Raw genomic sequence first — 18,691 nt, forward strand, 5'->3', positions numbered from 1 at the left:
TATATCACAACCAAAGGTAGAGTCTAGTCTAGACACGATGTCTACACCATCTTTTACTAACTCTAGAGTTGTACAGAATATCCATCTCTATATGGAGTCTTACTCTAGAGGCATCCACTAAACTAGTGAACGATGGTCCTATAACCAACTAGGGGACCAACACTACTTAACTAAGAAGTTAAAGCACAAAGAAGATCATGAACACTTACTATGATTGATAAGCATCCGTTGAAGGTACAAGCAGGCGGAAGGTGCGGTGCCGACAAAACGAGCGCACCGTATGAGTGCCAATTGGGTTCGGTACAACGGAGCAAAGTACATCTCCCCGATCCTAGCATACGTGGAGTGCGAGGATCCCACACGATGGGATTTTTGCGTCAACACACTTCTTGGCACGCATGGTGGGACACGTCATCAACATCCACAACAACATCATGTATGGCTACATCGACATGGTCGAGGTTACATTAATTGACGAAGCCAAAGTCACTGATGATGAAACTCATGGAGAAGTCCACCATGACAACACAGTCAAGGTCACCAAGGAATAGCTCAGTGACGAGCAAAAGCAACAGCTTGCTAAAGCCATTGAGGACTGAAGATGAATGCCTCTTGACATTCAGCATGCTCGACAGAAGGGGCAAAGTGATTCAGAAAGGTAACTTCCCCACGTTGTGCCATATTACCGTCACAGAAGATTCTGTTAAGTTCCAAGAGATGTTCGATCAAGCCAGGCATCTTGTTCTAATCAATCATTCAAAGTTCATGACGAGCTCAGTCCAGAATGCTATCTATGAGATGATGAAGAACATCTGGACTCCTGGATACACAAGGCCGTGTTACTCCCAACTAGAGTCCTCAAACACCGCGTCAGACAAGGTAGTAGCATCCGCTGCAGCGACCATCGACTCCCAACTGATGGCACCCAGTATAGCCCGGCAAGCGCAGGATCCATTATAGGAATAGTGGGAATCTAGCGACCATCGGCTCCCAACTGATGGCACCTAGTACAGCCCGGCAAGCGCATGATCCATTATAGGAACAATGCGAATCTCATTAATCTATTCATGTGTGTCACTAATTAGATGATGAGGCATTTGTCTACCTTAAGAGAGTCATAGTTACTCCCGCCGTTTACCTGCGCTTGGTTGAATTTCTTCACTTTGACATTCAAAGAACTAGGCAGAAATCACATTGCATCACCATCCGCAGGGACCATTGTAATGCTTTGTTTAAATTAAACAGTCGGATTCCCTTGTCCATACAAGTTCTGAGTTGGTTGTTCGACGCCTGAGGAAGGCCCCCAAGAAGGCCCTTCCTGGTCTGTCCCCCAGCCGGCATGTGGTGGCCCGCTCTCGCTGCTTGAGCAGCTCAAGCAGTCTGTTGGCAGCCGACGGGTTCGAGGCTGAAACACCAGAGCCCAACCCTCAGAGCCAATCCTTTTCCCGAAGTTATGGATCCATTTTGCCGACTTGACTTGCCTACATTGTTGTTCCATGGGCAGAGGTTGTTCACCTTGGAGACCTGATGCAGTTATGAGTATGGTCGGGCGTGCACGATACTCGGTCCTCTGGATTTTCATGGGCCGCCAGGAGCGCACCGGACACCGCGCAACATGCGGTGCTCTTCTGACCACTGGACCCTACCTCCGGCTAAACCATTTCTAGGGTTGGCAGGTCGTTAAGCAGAAAAGATAACTCTTCCCGAGGACCCCGCCGGCGTCTCTGGACTTCCTAACGTCGCTGTCAACTGCCACATTCCGGCTCCAAAAATCTTAACTCGATTCCCTTTCTGGCAACACGCATGATCGTGCTCTCTGCCAGGGTTACCTAGTCCCTTAGGATTGGCTTACCCATTTGCAAGTGTTGTTCACATGGAACCTTTCTCCTCTTCAGCCTTCAAAGTTCTCATTTGATTATTTGCTACTACCACCAAGATCTACACCGACGACCACTCCACCCAGGCTCATGCCCCGGGTTTTGTAGCGGCCGCCGCGCCCTCCTACTCATCAAGGCATGGTGCCCTAATAGCCGGGTGTGCATTACGTGCTTCAACACCATCCATTTTTGGGGCTAGTTGATTCTTGTTGTTGTTTCGTAGTGTCACAAAAAAAATTCGCAAGCGCACGGATATCATCATAAGCTTTCACTCGAGAGTATTCCAAGGTACCATATCTACAAGGGAATGTGAGTATACTATCTAAGGCTCTAACTCGTCCAAGGACATGGCACTACTGAAGAGGAAAGGGGTTGAGAAGATTCCTAAGGCTCAGAACTTCGGATAAGACAAGATCTAGAGTCGTCATTTACTTCGGGCTAACGGTTTCCCCTGGCTAAAAGCTAGACACTCCAAAATCCGCGCACTGTTATGTAACTGATCATGGAGGATTACTGGGAAACGAACAGGGCTGTCACCACCTGCCAACTACCTTCACAAACTGTGGGGATACACAACAACCAAGTGGTAAAAGCTAGCCTAGACACCACGTCTATGCTAGTAATCACTGGATAATAATTGTCATATTTCCTGACAATAGCTTAGAGGTAGTTATGGACTCAATGAGGAAAGATCCAGAATTATACAAAGACATGACCGACATGTTGAAAAAGTAATTAATTCCGACCATACCCCCTAAGTCACCATTACTTTGAAATCATTCGATATATTCATTTTTGATCATGCACAGGGTTTGGAAGAAATTTGTTCACAAACATAGAGGTACTTTTACAGCCGAATTAAAATTTAAGAAAGACTTTTCGGTACGGACTAGATTCTACTTTACAGGTCCCATTTATTTTATTATGTATTTAAATGGATTTATGATGACTTTATTTTCTCCTGAAGTGTCTGCGGCAGGCACAGGGCAACAATATATGTGCATACTATGTTATGGAGAACCTTTATTGTGTAGTTGGAGCTCAGAATACGTACACCAAATGGCAGAAGGAAGTAAGTAAAAAACTTTGTCAATATTTCTACTCGTTTTGTAAATTGTTGTAGCTAATATTCTCACTTTTCCATGGATCGCTGCAATGCGAGGTCAGCTCCTTCCAGAGGAAAGGGTTTTGGTGATTCAAAAAGCCCTGTGTGGATTCATTAATGAGCAGGTCATCGACAAGAAGGGAAAATTCTACTATGATGGAGTGTCTAATATGATAATATTGTGTAAAACTTTTGTTGCACTTTGTATGTAATTAAGTATATGTTTATATCTATATATGTTTAACTTCTTATGTAAATAAGTATATGTATATATCTCTGTATATCTCATATCTATGTATGAGCTCCAATAATCTTGTTCAAGATCTCCTCTAACTTGCAGAATCGAAAGTAGACTATCAGCCAGTCCACAATTCATCTCTTATGCTGGTAGATTACAGTTGGTCAAATCATTAATTTTTTCTCTTCAAACTTATTACATGTGCTCTCTAAAGCTCCCTGTTGCTGTGATTGAAATCATTGACAAGCATAGTGAAATTTTTTTGCGGCAAGGAAGCGACTTCAGAAGGAAAGGATATAACTTGGCAGCATGGAATTTGGTTCAGAAACCTAAATGCTAGGGGGGCTAGGAGTCATCAATCTCAGTCTTCAGAATGATGCTTTATTAATCAAGCAACTGGACAAGTTTTATAGAAAAGAGAACATCCAATGGATCAAGCTAATTTGGCAAAAGTACTATGTGGATATTGTTCCTCACCTTGCCAGGGAGAATGGTTCCTTCTGGTGGAAGGACATCTTGAGACTACATGTAAAGTATAGAGGAATTACCCATTGTATTCCCAACAAAGGACATGCAATAAGCTTTTTGGATGATCTGATTGATGGAAGAATCCACTCTCAATCCCTACCAAGCTTGTTCCAGTATGCCAAGAATCCAAAAATTTCCCTTTGGAAACTAAGGAATGAGGAACTTCTGCTGGACTGCTTCAATATCCCCATGTCCAGACAAGCATATGACGAATTCCTAGTCCTGCAGCAATATTTTTCAAAGCTGCAATAGGTCACTGAGGGGCTTAAGGATGAATGGACCTTTCACTACTGGAAAATAGGCTTATTGTACTGGTTGTTGAGGCTCTTGGGTACCGGTTTTTCAAACCGGTACTCCGTAACCGAGACCAAAAGTTTGGGCCTTAGGCATCGGGTAAAACAACCGGTGCCTAAGGCTCTCGTCAAAAAAATATTAACACGGTTGAAAGCATCTAGGCCCTCAAGGTATGTTTCGGTGATTAATGACAACCATTATTGTGACTAATGAGTTTGTGCAGCTTAATGAAATCTTATCGCTCATTGGATCATATGTTAAAGAGGCCCCTAAATTTCATTATTCAAAAAGGCGATCTCGGTATTCAACTCAAGTATATAACAAGACTAAGGATCTTTCTAGTCCTAAGTGTCGCAAGGTTGAGAAGGACACTTAGGTTAGTATAGATTTTATAGTTTTGTAGAGGTCGCACTATTAAGAGGGGTTAAGGCCAAGTAACTTGAGCATGGACATGGTCAATCAAAAATAATGGATGCACACATTGGTCACTCAGGTTCTTGGAAGCTCAAACAAGTGCTATTCAGCTCATATCTCTAGAATATTTGGATTTCATTCAAGACTCAGATCAGAAAAAGCAAAATCAAGAAAAAGTCTTATCACTGGTTTAACCGACGACATCAATTTTCTATACATCGGTTAAATGCAGTTGCTGAAGTCTAGACACAGTGTTCACCGGATTAACCGACGATGTTTAAAATTAACGTCGGTTCAGTTGTCCAGAGAGTCAGTTTTTCAGGAGTTTTCAGGCTTACACTCACCGGTTAAACCGATGAAGGATTTGAGTTAGCGTCGGTGCAGTTGTCCAAAGAGTTGGTTTTTCAGTTGATCAGTGGACAACTACACTCACCGGTTAAACCGATGATACATCGGTTAAATTGCCAGAGCAATAACGGCTAGTTTTTCAAAAGGGCAGTTTACATTCATCGGTTAAACTGATGATGACTTTTGGAGGGCCGTCGGATTAACCGGCGTTGCGTACTTTTCTGGCAGCTTTACTCCAACGGCTCTATTCGCGTGAGCTGCCTATATATACCCCTCCAATGGGTTATTTTGAAGACTCTTGACACCAGGCAATACTCATACACTCATTCTCTTGTTGGGAGCCACCTTGAGCTTCACGTTCCACTCATTTGATCATCCAATGATCCAAGAAGCAAGGCTAAGGACTTGAGTAGAGAGAAGCTTGTGTGCATCCGTTCTGGGTGATCGGTTCTTGCTCAAGTGAAGGCCCTAGCTTGTTACTCTTGGTGATTGGCATCACCTAGGCAATCTTGGTGATTGAGGTGCTTCTTGCGGAGCTTGCCAAGTTGATTGTGGGAGCCCGAAGAAGATTGTACGTGGCTTGAGTTCCACCACGCCGGGATGGTGAACGGAGACTCTTAGTCAGCACCCACATCTTGGTGACATGGGAGGTGACAAGACTGTTAGTGAGTGTCACAATGTGGATTAGGGGTGTGTGCCAACACATCGACACCACAGGAAAAAAAATCCGCTCGTCTCTTGCCAACTCTTTACATTCAAGCACTTACTTTCATGCAATTTATTCATGTGCTTGACCCTAGAGATCATAACTTAGCTCTACCTTGCTTAGCTTTATATCTTGTTGTATCCTTTATAGCTTGTGTAGGTTGCTTAGTTAGCCGGTTGGTGAATTGAGCCTTACTAGCATTGCATAGGTTAAGGTTGATTTATTTTGTTTTAGAAATTTGAAAAAGGCCCAATTCACCCCCCTCTTGGTCCATCGATCCTTACAATTGGTATCAGAGCCTCGTTGCTCATTTGGATCATTAGGCTTCGCCACCTAGAGCTATGGCCAAGATGGGATGAAGATAAAGAAAAAGATGATCTACAATCTCAAGAAAGTGTTCTAACGCCAACACCCCAAGTGCAAGAACAAGAAGAGCAAAATGTTCCATCACAAGCACAAAGTCATCCATGATCCACCACAACAAACATCCACGCATGTACCGCTAGTGAAGCATGGTGGTATCTCCAAGGATCATCCAATTGATCAAATCATTGGTAGTCATTCCAAGGAAGTAAGAACTCGTTCTAAGCATGCTTCATTTTGCGAACATTAATCATTTGTTTCTTGTATTGAACCCACTAGCATAGAGGAAGCGCTTGAGGACTCGGATTGGGTGATGGCCATGCAAGAAGAATTGAACAACTTCACCCGCAATGGAGTTTGGGTCCTCGAAGCTCCTCCGAAAAACAAGAACATCATCGGCACTAAGTGGGTCTTCCGAAACAAGCAAGATGAACATGGGGTGGTGGTACGCAATAAAGCAAGACTTGTGGCAAAAGGGTTTTCTCAAGTCGAAGGTTTGGATTTTGGTGAAACTTTTGCTCCGGTTGCAAGACTTGAAGCTATCCGCATCCTTCTTGCTTACTCTTCTCATCATAATATCAAATTATATCAAATGGATGTGAAAAGTGCTTCTTAAATGGCTTTATTAACGAACTTATTTATGTTGAGCAACCTCCCGGGTTTGAAGATCCGAGGAATCCTAACCATGTTTATAGGTTGCACAAGGCACTCTATGGGCTCAAACAAGCTCCAAGGGCTTGGTATCAGAGGCTTCGTGACTTCCTAATCATGCAAGGCTTCAAGATCGGGAGAGTGGACACCACATTGTTCACAAAAGACGTCAACAGGGTTCTTTTCATTTGTCAAATTTATGTTGACGATATTATCTTTGGCTCAACTAATGATTTACTAAGCCATGAGTTTGCTACCATGATGTCTAGGGAATTCGAGATGTCCATGATCGGCGAATTGACCTTCTTCCTTGGTTTTCAAGTCAAACAATTGAAAGAAGGGAGATTCATCTATCAAGAAAAATATACTAAAGATATCTTGAAGAAGTTCAAGATGGATGAATGCAAGCCGATCAAGACACCCTTGGCAACCAATGGGCATCTCGACTTGGATGTGGACGGTAAACCGGTTGATCAATCCCTCTATCATTCTATGATAGGGTCTTTGCTTTACCTTACCGCATCTAGACCCGATATAATGTTTAGTGTGTGCTTGTGTGCCCGCTTTCAAGCAAACACAAAGGAATCACACCTCTCGGCTATGAATAGGATCCTTCGGTATCTCAAACACACCCCAAGCTTAGGCTTGTGGTACCCTAAGGGCGCTAGCTTAGATCTCTTGGGATACTTGGATTTTGCCGGAAGCCGTGTGGATCGCAAGAGTACCTCCGGGGGTTGCCACTTGCTTGGGCGTTCCCTAGTTTCTTGGTCAAGTAAGAAGCAAAATTCCGTGGCTTTGTCCACCGCGGAAGCAGAATATATAGCGGCCGGTGCATGTTGTGCCCAAATCCTATATATGAAGCAAACCCTTTTGGACTTTGGTGTGAAACTAGATAGGATTCCACTCCTTTGTGACAATGAAAGTGCTGTAAAAATTGCTAAAAATCCGTTTCAACACTCTCGCACAAAGCACATTGATATTCGCCATCACTTATTGCGTGATCACGAAGCTAAAGGAGACATATCTCTTCAAGGTGTGAGATCCAAGGAGCAATTGGCGGATATTTTCACAAAACCTTTAGACGAGAGTACCTTTGTTAGGCTAAGAAATGAGCTAAATGTTTTAGATGTGGCAAACATCATGTAAAGTTGCTATGCCATATAAAATGCATACATATTTATAGGACACTTGTCTAACCATGGTAAGATAGTGATGAGCATGAGTTTAGCTAGAGGTGGTGGTTCACTTGTTTTCCTCTAGGATTGTAGAAAGGCTCATCATGAAGAAGCTTCCCATGGGTTCAAACTTGACAAGTAGAACTTAAATTCTTGTTATGCATTTCTTGTCATATAGATGTGCACTTCATGTTTACACTTCTCTCGCACGTGGTTATAGCTTGCACCATCATTGCATGTGTAAGCGTCACAAAGGAGATCACTTGATGAAAATGAGACTTGTTTCATATGCAAGATCTCAATTCATGAGAAGTGAATAGAGCAAAGTGTTAGGTGCATTATTTCCTAGTGAGTCATGTCATGATGAGTTTGAAGCTCTCTATCTTCAATATTCCTATGACATGGCTCATATATTTTATTTGGTGCTTTGTCTCGCTTCGCGGCTTTTCCTTGTGTTTGAAAAGAAAAACTATTAGGCTTGTATGCTATCCTAAATATTTTGAGGGGTAAAGTCGCCTATGCAAGTCCATTAACTTTAGTTTAGTTGAATTTTATAAGTTTATTGGACTTAGCATTGAAGAGTGAGCTGAGTGAAGGTTTTTCGGGTTCACTGGTTAAACCGACGTTTAATGGATCTTCACCATCGGTTTAACCGGCGTTACTAAGTTCTGTCTCAGCTCAGTCAAATCTAGGCATTCAACCGGCGTATGCAAATGTCACAGCATCGGATCAACCGGTGAACATAATACAGTTTTGACCTAGCAATCAACCAATGATTTCAGTGTTCAACTGGCGGGTTCAAACTTCACATTATCGGTTCAACCGGTGTTCAGATGCAGATTTGCTGGAGTCTCAAATGAACTGAATCGACGCAATCAACCGGCATTCAAAACCTAAGTGTCGGATCAACCGGTGTTAAGAAAAATGGCGGGGCCAACATGTCATATAACTCTGAAACCGCCGGCCGCCGCTCTCTCTTCTCCCCGATCTCATCTGTTCCATCGCCCACGCGCCGCTGCTCACGCACCCGCTCGCCACCACCTCTTCCACGCCACCTGCACCGTCACTCGCCGCTCCACGCCGCCACTCCACTCCGCCGCTCTACGCCACCTGTGCCATTCATGCATCGCGCAGCCCGCTCCACGCATCCTGCGCCACCGCCATGCCACGTCTCACCGCTCACGCTCCGCAAACCCTACCGTGCATCATTCGTGCTCATGCCGCCGAGATGGGTCGTGAGAAGAGAAAGGGGAAGGAAGTTGTCGTTGAGCAGCCAGTCCACAAGCGGACCCGTGCAGAGAGGGAGGCCAAGAGGGCTGAGATGGTGGCCAAGGCCGCCAAGGAGTAGGCTTCGGGGCGTGCTCGTTCGTTCCGGATCAGGGAGCAGCCCAGCAGGGACAGAGGCAGAGGCAGAGTAGGCAGGGCCACCAGGGCCACGGCACAGCAGGCAGAGAGAGATTCATCTGAGGTGGAGCCATCAACTGAGTTAGAGGGGCAGAGTTCTCCTACTCCACGACGTTCTGGCCGCACTCGGCAGACATCAGCAGCGGCAGAAGAGTCGCCAGCGACTGAGCGTCACACCAATCCTAGGACACGAGGTGGACACCAGCCTCAGCCACCTCGGAGGTCCGCCGCCACAGTAGCAGCAGCAGCATGCAGAGCCGAGGCCCTAGAGGCCGAGCGCATAGTGTTTCGTATGGACACGGTCGTGCGTCTGGAGCTAGGGGTCCTGCTCCAGAACTTGACCAGAGCCAATGCGGCCAAGGTCAAGAGGCTCAAGTGGAGCGTTGAGGAGGAGGATTGGTTCCCAGTTGGCCGTGACAGCCGTGTTGATAGGAGGTTCTGGAGCTTGTTGCAGGCCAGTTTTTACGAGACCTATCAAAGGATAGCAGCAGCAGGGGCAGATGTCAGAGAGCATTTTTCTCACTTCAGAGGGCTTCCTAGACTGCTTGAGATGGGGCAGAATAGGTACATTGAGGACTGGGTTCGAGTGTTCTATGCCACAGCCTGGATTGCTCCCAAGCGCAGAGCCGTGCATTTCATGTTTGTTGGCCAGGTCTTTGGTTTGACGAGGGCGACGATTGCAGGAATCCTTGGAGTCAACTTGGTCGATGTCTTCCTGCATGAGAGAGTTTACGGGGACGCAGATCCACCTCGCAGGGCATTGATTGGCGGGATAGCACCTCCTCACGAGGTGATCTCTCGGTGTTTCCGTTAGTCATTCCCTGCTACCTATGCAAGAGTCCCCTGCCTGCTGACAGCCGAGGCTTACACAGTACACATGGCCCTCCGGAGGACCTTGTTACCAAGGAGTGGCTACCTAGAGGGGTTCACAGGACTGCAGCAGCTACTTTTACTCCACATCCTCACTCATGAGCCTTTTGACATTGTGGACTTTATTTTGGCTGAGATCGAGGATGTGATCACTGACGGGATGGGGGTCGCGTGGCAGTTTCCTTATGCACATTGGATCAATTATATTTGTTCTATGATCGTGCCCACTGACTCGCCAATCAGTGCTGTCTACCACCAGGATGAGGCTCCTCGGTTCCCAGTCTACCGTCCCACTATTCCACAGGACCGAAGGAGGGGCAGACAGGCAGACAGAGCTGCAATGGCACAGCTACCAGCTGAGGTGCAGGCCCGAGTGGCAGAGGAGGACGAGGCACTACTTGAGGCAGAGGCACAGCATCCCGGAGGAGACGACGAGATCCACTGGTCAGACATCGAGACCGACTCCTCTGAGGACTCCTCTCAGGTGACTCAGCCGTCCGAGCTCACCTCTCTACTCCAGCAGCTAGTCAGTCAGCAGAGAGAGGATCGGCTCGCAACAGAAGCCCGGCTCACTGCCATCCAGAGGGAGGCTGCTCTAGAGCACGCTGCATCTGAGGAGCGGTTTGTCGGCCTACTTGACAGAGTTACTCAGAGGATAGACGCTCAGTTTCAGCAGATGCAGCAGGGCATGATGGCTATGTTCGGCATGATCACACAGCTATACACTCACTCCGGACTACCCCCACAGCAGCCAGGTCTTCAAGGTATGGGAGCACCTACACTTACAGTCACTCCAGTTCCAGCCTCTACTGCAGCTCCAGCTTCTTCGACGACACTGGAGACCACATTCTCGTTGTCCGCACTTCTTGGGTCTGCCGGTCGTCAGATCTTCTCGTAACTGCCAGCGACTACGCTTTTTTAGGACCCACCGTCAGTGGTTCAGTCAGTCGCCCTCCCCATCGTACCACAGGCACTACCTTAAGGGGGAGGAGGAGGAGAGGAGTCCCTACTTCCACAGTTGACACAGCCAGCAGCCTCAGCAGTCACGTCTTCAGATGCTGACACCTCTTCTGCTGACCCGATTATGACTTCTACGGATCCTCTCCCAGGCAGTGCCAGCACGAGAGCCTCCACGACAGCCACACCTCCAGTAAGCTCAGACCCGCAGCTCCCGTCAGTCACCGAGGGTTCTCCGTCTGACAACGACGACCTGGACCATTTCCTCGCAGTGCCGCGATAGCAGGACCCGTAGCTCGCCTTTTTGGTGCTTTGATGCCAAAGGGGGAGAGAGTTAGGGGGAGTCACAGAGGAGTTGGAGTTAGGGGGAGGGTAGAGCTAGCAGAGTGCTCGTAGATTCCAGGACTTGATTGGTGTATCTTCATTGGATTTTGGTTCATGGACATGTATATTAGACTCTTGTGCGTGTTGCTCTTTATGACATGTCCATGGATTCTGTTCGAGCCTTCGTGTTCTTTGTGCTTTTCTTTTCGCGCGTTAATTTTTCTTGCTTTACTCATTTAAATTATTATTTGTGGTGTCATCAATCACCAAAAATGGGGAGATTGAAAGCATCTAGGCCCTCAAGGTATGTTTCGGTGATTAATGACAACCATTATTGTGACTAATGAGTTTGTGCAGCTTAATGAAATCTTATCGCTCATTGGATCATATGTTAAAGAGGCCCCTAAATTTCATTATTCAAAAAGGCAATCTCGGTATTCAACTCAAGTATATAACAAGACGAAGGATCTTTCTAGTCCTAAGTGTCGCAAGGTTGAGAAGAACACTTAAGTTAGTATAGGTTTTATAGTTTTGTAGAGGTCGCACTATTAAGAGGGGTTAAGGCCAAGTAACTTGAGCATGGACATGGTCAATAAAAAACAATGGATGCACACATTGGTCACTCAGGTTCTTGGAAGCTCAAACAAGTGCTATTCAGCTCATATCTCAAGAATATTTGGATTTCATTCAAGACTCAGATTAGAAAAAGCAAAATCAAGAAAAAGTCTTATCACCGGTTTAACCGACGACATCAATTTTCTATACATTGGTTAAACGCAGTTGCTGAAGTCTGGACACAGTGTTCACCGAATTAACCGATGATGTTTAAAATTAACGTCAGTTCAGTTGTCCAGAGAGTCAGTTTTTCAGGAGTTTTCAGGCTTACACTCACCTGTTAAACCGACGAAGGATTTGAGTTAGCGTCGGTGCAGTTGTCCAGAGAGTTGGTTTTTCAGTTGATCAGTGGACAACTACACTCACCGTTTAAACCGATGATACGTCGGTAAAATTGCCAGATCAATAATGGCTTGTTTTTTCGAAAGGGCAGTTTACATTCATCGGTTAAACCGATGATGACTTTTGGAGGGCCGTCGGATTAACCGGCGTTGCGTACTTTTCTGGCAGCTTTACTCCAATGGCTCTATTCGCGTGAGCTGCCTATATATACCCCTCCAATGGGTTATTTTGAAGACTCTTGACACCAGGCAACACTCATACACTCATTCTCTTGTTGGGAGCCACCTTGAGCTTCACGTTCCACTCATTTGATCATCCAATGATCCAAGAAGCAAGGCTAAGGACTTGAGTAGAGAGAAGCTTGTGTGCATCCGTTCTGGGTGATCGGTTCTTGCTCAAGTGAAGGCCCTAGCTTGTTACTCTTGGTGATTGAGGTGCTTCTTGCGGAGCTTGCCAAGTTGATTGTGGGAGCCCGAAGAAGATTGTACGTGGCATGAGCTCCACCACGCCGGGATGGTGAACGGAGACTCTTAGTGAGCACCCTCATCTTGGTGACATGGGAGGTGACAAGACTCTTAGTGAGTGTCACAACATAGATTAGGGGTGTGTGCCAACACATCAACACCACGGAAAAAAAAATCCGGTCGTCTCTTGCCAAATCTTTACATTCAAGCACTTACTTTCATGCAATTTATTCATGTACTTGACCCTAGAGATCATAACTTAGCTCTACCTTGCTTAGCTTTATATCTTGTTGTATCCTTTATAGCTTGTGTAGGTTGCTTAGTTAGCCGGTTGGTGAATTGAGCCTTACTAGCATTGCATAGGTTAAGGTTGCTTTATTTTGTTTTAGAAATTTGAAAAAGCCCCAATTCACCCCCCCCTCTTGGTCCATCGATCCCTACAATTGGTATCGGAGCCTCGTTGCTCATTTGGATCATTATGCTTCGCCACCTAGAGCTATGGCCAAGATGGGTGGTTCGCCTCCTCACTTTGAGGGCAAGAACTTTGCTTATTGGAAAGTTCGCATGGCCACATACCTTGATGCGATTGCCCCCGAAGTGTGGTTAGCAACAAAGACCGGGTTCACCGGAACTCCCACCTCAGAACAACTCAAGTGGAATGCCAAGGCTAGAAATGCAATTTTCGAAGCCATTAGTGAGGAAGTCTTTGGTAGAGCTAATGGCATGGACTTGGCAAGTGATATTTGGAAGGAGCTCATTGAAATTCATGAAGGCCCCACCAAAGTTCGTGAGCAAAAATATCACTTGTTTAGAGCTAAGTATGATTCTTTTAAAATGCTAGCTCATGAAAATTGCAATGATATGTATTCTCGCTTGAATGTCATTGTCACAGACATTAATGCGCTTGAAATATCTAAAATTGACAGTGGCTCCATCAACCGCAAGATACTCATGCTCCTTCCGAGGCCCAAGTACAACATCATCAATGCTATGCTTCAAAAGGAGAATCTTGATACGATGGAAGTGGGAGAGCTTGTGGGCGAAATTCGCGCTCATGAAATGGGTATTCTTGGTATGTCCGAAGAGCCAACTTCAAGCAAATCAATCGCTCTCAAGACCAAGGTCAACAAGCACCGCAAGCTCAAGATGATCAAGCAAGAATCATGCCCAAGCGATGAAGAAGATCATCATCAAGAAAGCACATCCGATGATAAAGATGATGATGGAGAATTTGCCCTCATGATGAGAAAGTGCACACGCTTGAGCGACAAGATCAACAGGAGGGGTTACAATTTTGACCCTAAAAGAAAGATGTTCCGGCCAAGGGGAGATTCCAAGAGCAAAACTTGCTACAATTGTGGAGAAAAGGGTCACATCTCTCCAAATTGCCCCAAGCCGGACAAAAGAAAGAAAGAAAACAAGAACAAGCATCGCCATGATTCGAGCAATGATGAAGAAGATGAGATGAAGATCAAGAACAAGAAATATGGGAAGAAGAAGAGCCATGAGAAGAAGACCAAGCTCTTCCCAAAGAAGAATGACAACACCAAGAGAAGCTTCTTGGTGGAAAAACAAGAATGGGTGACCGATGTGTCATCAAGTGAAGAATCAAGTGATGAAGAAGACATCGTCACCATTGCTCTCACAAATGAAGAACCATTGCTACCTCCACCTCCTATGTGCCTCATGGAAAAAGGTAACATAAAGGTATATGAGGAGGATAGTGATAGTGATAGTGATGATGAGCTTGATCCAAATGAATTTGCTAACCTCATCAATGAGTATACATCCGTCATCAAGAGGGAAAAGGGCAAGGTCAAGCACCTTGAGAGCACTCATGCCAAACTAGAGTTAGCTCACTCTGATTTGCTTGGCAAGTACAATGACTTGCTTAAAGAGCACAATGAGTCATTTGCACTTGCTAAGCAAGTTGAAGAGAGTCACAAGAAACTCAAGCAAGAGCATAGGGAGTTGGCTCACAAATATCAAGAGCTTGAGTTTGCCTATGAAGCAATTGACCCGAGTCTTGAGAACTCTATCAATGAAAATGTTGAAAAGGTCAATGCTTCTACTTCATGTGATGACCTACTCATTGATGCAAATGCTACTAATATTTTGCCTGAGCTTGCTCCCTCTAGGGAAAAGGAATTGATGGATCAAGTGGCAAGCCTCAAGAGTAGTGTGGAGAAGCTCTCACGAGGAGAATACATCCACAAGGAAATTCTCTTCAACAATGCTCGTGACTATAGCAAGAGAGGTCTTGGTTCATTTCCGGAGCCAAACCTGGGCACTACTCCTTCTCCGGAGATCAAGACTAGCTTCATTAAAGAAGTTGGATCATATTGTCAACATTGCCAAGTCACTGGGCACGACACTAGGGAATGTCCCTTGCCATCACGTCCTCTCCCTACTTTACCTAAATATTACTCATCTATACATTAAAATAACCATTTTCTTTTGAGTAAGGTAAAGGGCAAGGTGAAGGCTAAATTCATTGGCAAAATCACAAAGGAAGCAAAGAAGAAGCTCCCCAAGCAACTTTGGGTCCCCAAAGCTCTTGTCACACATGTGCAAGGCCCAAAGCTCATTTGGGTTCCAAAAACTCAAAAATGATTCTCATTTGTGTTGGTGAACTGCAAAGCCGGTGGAAAACATTGGGTACTTGATAGCGGTTGCTCTTAACACATGACCGGCAATGATAGCATGTTCACCTCTCTTGAAGACCCCGGCGATCATGAACATGTCACCTATGGTGATAACTCAAGGGGGAAAGTTTTAGGTTTGGGTAGAATAGCAATTTCTAAAGATTTATCCATTTCTAATGTCTTATTTGTAGAATCACTTAGTTTTAATCTTATTTCAATTGCTCAATTATGTGATCTTGGACTAACGTGTACCTTTGACAAGAATGGTGTTGTAGTAACTCTTGAAGAAGATAAGTCATTGGTATTCACGGGGTTTAGGCATGGCAACATTTACTTGGTGGATTTCTCTTCAAAACAAATAAGCCCCATGACATGCCTCTTCACCAAGTCGTCTCTTGGGTGGCTTTGGCATAGAAGAATTACTCATATTGGCATGAGCAACCTCAAGAAAGCCCACAAGAGAGGGATGATCACCGGCTCGAAGGATGTCACCTTTGACAAGAATAAACTATGTAGTGCATGTCAAGCCAGAAAGCAAGTTGCAACACATCATCCCATCAAGACGATGTTGTCTACCTCCAAGCCGCTCGAACTACTTCACATGGATCTCTTTGGTCCAACCACATACAAGAATATTGGTGGTAACCTCTATTGCCTAGTGATCGTTGATGATTTTTCACGTTACACTTGGGTCATGTTTCTAGGCGATAAGAGTGAAACTCCGGAAGTCTTCAAGACATTTGCAAGAACAGCTCAAAGGGAGTACAACTCCCCAATTGTGAAGATCCGGAGTGACAACGGCACCGAGTTCAAGAATATGAAGATTAAAGAATGGTGCGATGAAGAGGGTATCAAGCATGAGTTTTCGGCCACCTACACGCCTCAACAAAATGGATTGGTGGAAAGAAAGAACAAAACACTAATCACTCTAGCAAGAGCAATGTTGGATGATTATGGCACATCCGAGAGGTTTTGGGCTGAAGCAATCAATACGGCTTGCCATGCATCCAACCGGGTGTATCTCCACCGACTCCTCAAGAAAATGCCATATGAACTCATCACCGGGAAGAAACCAAACATCTCCTACTTTCGAGTCTTTGGATGCAAATGCTTCATTTATAAGAAGAAAAGGCTCGGTAAGTTTGAGAGTAGATGTGATGAAGGATTCTTTCTTGGTTATGCATCAAACTCCAAAGCATATAGAGTATTCAATCAAACCTCCGGGTCAGTTAAAGAAACATGTGATGTGGAGTTTGGTGAATCTAACGGCTCCCAAGAGGAGGTTATTGGCTATGACAATATAGGTGATGAGGAGATTGAATAAGCTTTGAAGAAGATGTCCATTGGGGATATCAAGCCGGAAGAGGTGCATGAAGGCAATGATCAAGGGGGAGGACCTTCCTCGACTACACCAAGCACCTCCATGGCACCCCAAGTGGATGAAGATAAAGAAAAAGATGATCTACAATCTCAAAAAACCGTTCCAACGCCAACACCCAAAGTGCAAGAACAAGAAGAGCAAAATGTTCCATCACAAGCACAAGTCATCCATGATCCACCTCAACAAATATCCACGCATGTACCGCTAGTGAAGCATGGTCGTATCTCCAAGGATCATCCAATTGATCAAATCATTGGTAGTCCTTCCAAGGGAGTAAGAACTCGTTCTAAGCACGCTTCATTTTGCGAACATTACTTGTTTGTTTCTTGTATTGAACCCACTAGCATAGATGAAGCACTTGAGGACTTGGATTGGGTGATGGCCATGCAAGAAGAATTGAACAATTTCACCCGCAATGGAGTTTGGGTCCTCGAAGCTCCTCCGAAAAACAAGAACATCATCGGCACTAAGTGGGTCTTCCGAAACAAGCAAGATGAACATGGGGTGGTGGTACGCAATAAAGCAAGACTTGTGGCAAAAGGGTTTTCTCAAGTCGAAGGTTTGGATTTTGGTGAAACTTTTGCTCCAGTTGCAAGACTTGAAGCTATCTGCATCCTTCTTGCTTACTCTTCTCATCATAATATCAAATTATATCAAATGGATGTGAAAAGTACTTCTTAAATGGCTTTATTAACAAACTTGTTTATGTTGAGCAACCTCCCGGGTTTGAAGATCCGAGAAATCCTAACCATGTTTATAGGTTGCGCAAGGCACTCTATGGGCTCAAACAAGCTCCAAGGGCTTGGTATGAGAGGCTTCGTGACTTCCTAATCATGCAAGGCTTCAAGATCGGGAGAGTGGACACCATATTGTTCACAAAAGACGTCAACAGGGAACTTTTCATTTGTCAAATTTATGTTGACGATATTATCTTTGGCTCAACTAATGATTTACTAAGCCATGAGTTTGCTACCATGATATCTAGGGAATTCGAGATGTCCATGATCGGCGAATTGACCTTCTTCCTTGGTTTTCAAGTCAAACACTTGAAGGAAGGGATATTCATCTATCAAGAAAAATATACTAAAGATATCTTGAAGAAGTTCAAGATGGATGAATGCAAGCCGATGAAGACATCCATGGCAACCAATGGGCATCTCAACTTGGATATGGACGTTAAACCGGTTGATCAATCCCTCTATCATTCTATGTTAGGGTCTTTGCTTTACCTTACCACATCTAGGCCCGATATAATGTTTAGTGTGTGCTTGTGTGCCCGCTTTCAAGCAAACCCAAAGGAATCAGACCTCTCGGCTGTGAATAGAATCCATCGGTATCTCAAGCACACCCCAAGCATAGGCTTGTGGTACCCCAAGGGCGCTAGCTTAGATCTCTTGGGATACTCGGACTCGGATTTTGCCGGAAACCGTATGGATCGCAAGAGTACCTCCGGGGGTTGCCACTTGCTTGGGCGTTCTCTAGTTTCTTGGTCAAGTAAGAAGCAAAATTCTGTGGCTTTGTCCACCGCAGAAGCGGAATATATAGCGGCCGGTGCATGTTGTGCCCAAATCCTATATATGAAGCAAACCCTTTTGGACTTTGGTGTGAAACTAGATAGGATTCCACTCCTTTGTGACAATGAAAGTGCCGTAAAAATTGCTAAAAATCCGTTTCAACACTCTCGCACAAAGCACATTGATATTCGCAATCACTTATTGCGTGATCACGAAGCTAAAGGAGACATATCTCTTCAAGGTGTGAGATCCGAGGAGCAATTGGCGGATATTTTCACAAAACCTTTAGACGAGAGTACCTTTGTTGGCCTAATAAATGAGCTAAATGTTTTAGATGCGGCAAACGTCATGTAAAATTGCTATGCCATATAAAATGCATACATATTTATAGGACACTTGTCTAACCATGGTAAGATAGTGATGAGCATGGGTTTAGCTAGAGGTGGTGGTTCACTTGTTTTCCTCTAGGCTTGTAG

This window comes from Panicum virgatum, chromosome 7K (assembly GCF_016808335.1).
Source record: "Panicum virgatum strain AP13 chromosome 7K, P.virgatum_v5, whole genome shotgun sequence".
Lineage (NCBI taxonomy): Eukaryota > Viridiplantae > Streptophyta > Magnoliopsida > Poales > Poaceae > Panicum > Panicum virgatum.